The 3,461-nt window shown below is 41.8% G+C and overlaps 1 long non-coding RNA gene across 1 annotated transcript; it reads right to left on the bottom strand.

Moving 5' to 3' along the window:
• Positions 1-209: 209 nt before the first annotated feature.
• LOC310840766 lies at positions 210-1,831 on the bottom strand. The gene is made up of 2 exons (XR_014562109.1): positions 1,646-1,831; positions 210-544 (listed from the first exon to the last, which is right to left on the bottom strand). It is a non-coding gene; the product is annotated as an uncharacterized lncRNA (long non-coding RNA).
• Between the last annotated feature and the right edge of the window lie 1,630 nt (positions 1,832-3,461).

Raw genomic sequence — 3,461 nt, 5'->3', positions numbered from 1 at the left:
CCTTTACAGCATAATGTAGAGTCTCACTCCTTTAAACTTAGCCTTCCTCAGCAATGTACAAATGCCCTTCAGTCCAGAAAACACATTTAATTTAGAAAGGTCACAGAAGAATCATTCACAGAATTCAAAACCCTGCTAAAATTCGTCAGCAGTATCCATAAGTCTGAACCTGTTTTATAGAAAACTTAAATGAAAGAAGGAGGAGAGTGTTTATAAACATGTAAAATACATGGTAGTGTTTATTTGGTAATGTTAGATGTGCAGTTTATCAGGGAAAGTGGAAAAAGACCAATGACAACCTTTTTTTACGCTGAGACAAGCCCCCAGGCTTTCATTTCCAGGTGACTAGATGCTCCTGGGCAGACATGAGGTACAAGAGAGCCAGACTGTGCTTCAGTTGGCCTCTCTTCCGATCAATTGCCAATTGGAAATTATGATGGATGCTCCTTGTGAAAAAGTTTTAAAGATATAAAATAAAAATAATAGGTTGTTTCTGATGGTGTTGCTTCATGTATAGAAGGCTCCTTCAATCCGGTGGAGGTGCCTGCAAATGAAATGGGTAAGGCATTGTTTATAAGAACATAGGAAGAGCCCTGCTGGATCAGGGCTCATCCAATGTCCAGCATCCAATGGCCCATCTTGTCCAACATCCTGTTCTCACAGTGGCCAACTGGATATGTGTGGCCAACCCACAATAGCACTCTCTCCTCCCCTGGATTTTTCAGGGAGCTGGTGTTCAAACATATACTGCCTCTGACTCCAAGGCAGAGAATAGCCATCATCTAGCCAACCTCCACTTTACCTAAAATCTCCCAGTTGTCCCTAAGTCTGCTTTGGATGGTTGGGACACCCTCTGAAACATTGGTCTTCAACTGATGGGCTTAAATATTTTGGAGATGGTCCAGAGTGAAGAATTCTTAACTCTGGTCCATTGCTCTTGCCCTGCCCTTTCAAAGGCCATGATTTAAAAGCCAATTTAAGTGTGTGTTTTCAGCAGGCAATTCCACAAGCCTTTGTGGCTGGCCAAGGACAATTTCAACAGCAGGTTGCAAGGGTAAATGTTTCTTCCATGCCCCAGAGTAAACCATACAAGACCAAAACCGCTGCCCTCTTGGAAAACTGGTGGGCAAGCTCTATCAGCTCATGGCCTGATCTAAGGCAGGATCACAACAGCAGCACCATCACCATACAAATCTATGGCAAAAGATTAAGAAATGCATTTTGGGGTTAAAGGTGGGTCCCAAGTCTGGAAAGCCTAAAGATTCATGTGCTAAAACATTGAGGTTGTGTGGGTGGCTGCAGTTGGAAGAGGGGACTAGATAAGATTGCTTTCTCCTCTTCATGGAAGTCTGCAAGGACTGTAAAGTGCCACCTGTGAACAGATATATGTTTGGAGAGAAAAAGCATCCAAATTATTCAAAGGCACAGATAACTCATTTGTCAATGCAACTGTTGTATTACAGGTAATCAGATATAATTAATTAATCTGATTTAAAATAGGATGCAGGGAAATATATTGAGAAAACTGGAGGCTATATATATATATAGCCTTCAGTTTTCTCAATATATTTCCCTGCATATATATATTCCCTCTGCCAAATGCAGTTTGTTTATTTATTTATTCCATGACATTTAAAGAGCCCACCTCCTCAGCATCTGGGGTAGAGAGGCGACTCATTCAATCCATTGCAAGTCTGTTTTCACAGCTGAGTGGAATAATTTTAATGAAACAGAGCTGGCGAATAATGTATTCTTATTCAGAACAAGGACAGGAGCCGTAGATCTGTTTTCGCCTCAGAGGCAGGCATACATTAGCAGAGAGGGGAGGCATGGAGGTGGCTGGGAACAGAATTCTGACTAAAGAGACACAATGCGTGTTCTGATTCCGTTCTCCTTCCTCTGGAGATTCAGGCTCATTTGGAACGCTGATGCTTAGCAGACTCCAGAAAAAGAGGGGGGGGGAGCTGTGGCAGCTGTTGCCGAGTGACAAATTTCCATTTGCCTCAAAAGAAATCAATTAAACAAACACATTAAAAGAAAATTTAAAAGTGTGTCACTCTTTGCAGACTATGATATATAGGTTTTCAACATACTTTCAGGAGAGGGAGAGATGAAAACTCTCCAAGCAGGATGGTGGTATCTCAGGGGAAGGGATTCCCAAACTTGAAAGCTGAATAACTACTTTTTCTGTTGCCTTTGATAGAAATCGCTTGCCTGTTCACACCACAAAAGTTTAAACTAATGGTACTAGGAGACATTTCCTAGTACTTGAGATCGAGTAGAAAAGACCCTTTAAGAAGCTTGTTTCTCCGGGGATGCAAAGGATTAGGGCTTGGTATCTGATTTGCTCAAGTTATTGGAGAAAATATTGCAAATGAGTTTTAGGGATTAAAGTGTCAGACTTGGATCTGGAAGACTAGGGTTCAAATCCCCACACAGCCACAAAGCCAACAGGGTGACCTTAGGCCAGGCACTGCCTCTCAGCCTAACCTACCTCAAAGGGATGTTGTGAGGATTAAATGAGGAGGGGGAGAACCATGTGTGCCACCTTGAATTCCTTGGATTAAAAGGTGGGATATGCAACCAGCAAATAAATAACTAGCTGGGGAGGAGTTTGAAACACTAGAACCCCCTCACACCCATTTTCCCAGTTTAATTTCATTTCCCATAAAATACTTTTTCTTTTCTTTTTTGAAAACCATTAATGAAAACTGATATTGAGAATTAAAATCATGGTTTCAAAATATTTGATTGGTGCCCCCCCCCCCATTTCAGGTAGAATTAGGATTGAGTATTTATGGCATGTATGCCACACGTCATAGCGTAAGTGGAAGAATCTATGGATGCCCACCTGCCTTGTTGTAGGAGCTGCATGAGGATATTTCCCCCCATGCAACCATGATCTGCATGTGTAGCATTACAAGGAATTCACAGTGAACACCTGTTCGAACTGCCGACCTTCTTAGACCACTGTGCCACCCGTGTCCCTCGCAGTTTCAATAATTAACTACTATTAAATGGGCATGATGAATGCTATCAAGACATGGTGTAGGTGTGACTTGAAGCTACACTGGTGAATTGTAGCCATTAATGGATTGGGCTCCTTTTTTATTTTATTTTCAGTGTATGTATGTGCCTGTGCATGTAGGAATGTGATTAACCATCTTCTGTCTTGGTGGGGGGAATAGCTACTGGCTGTGCAACACCAGAGGAGAGATAGGTCTCTAGGGAAAATGTGTAGATAGATGAACAAGCATGTAAGAAAGAATGAAAGAAAGAAATCATTGATAGAGGAGAAAGGGAGAGCACTGAAGGGACAAATAACATCCATGGTGTTAAAGGACAAGATGGTAAAACAAGCACCTGCTTTAGAAAGTAAACATTTAGGCACTATACAAGATGAAGTGAAGTAGCCAGAACAGGGCATGGAGTTTACAAACTACTCACAAGTAGATCTGTTG

Source organism: Podarcis gaigeae (genome assembly GCF_964106915.1).
Source record: "Podarcis gaigeae genome assembly, chromosome: 3".
In the NCBI taxonomy this organism is placed as follows: domain Eukaryota; kingdom Metazoa; phylum Chordata; class Lepidosauria; order Squamata; family Lacertidae; genus Podarcis; species Podarcis gaigeae.
The sequence above is the reverse complement of the archived record's forward strand: the minus strand, read 5'-3'. Positions and strand labels throughout refer to the sequence as shown.